Source organism: Penaeus monodon, chromosome 24, assembly GCF_015228065.2.
Source record: "Penaeus monodon isolate SGIC_2016 chromosome 24, NSTDA_Pmon_1, whole genome shotgun sequence".
In the NCBI taxonomy this organism is placed as follows: domain Eukaryota; kingdom Metazoa; phylum Arthropoda; class Malacostraca; order Decapoda; family Penaeidae; genus Penaeus; species Penaeus monodon.
In genome coordinates, this window is record NC_051409.1 from 15,515,412 (window position 1) to 15,515,660 (window position 249).

Sequence of the window (249 nt, forward strand, 5' to 3'; positions counted from 1 at the left end):
GAGAATGAGGCCCGCCAGGGATTCCATACAGGTAAAATAAATTTTTGATTTATAACTTTCTAGCAGTCGAGCATACTACAATTGAAACGATGAAACTGTTTAATGAACTTGTTCATTCTCCCAAAATAATAAAAAATACAAGTGAGGACGTGCAAGACGACGCTTTATTGAACCCGTATATTTAGTGTTCACTTGTTACTGAGCAGAATAAATTAGTAACACTGCTAGTTATAATAACAATAATAACAA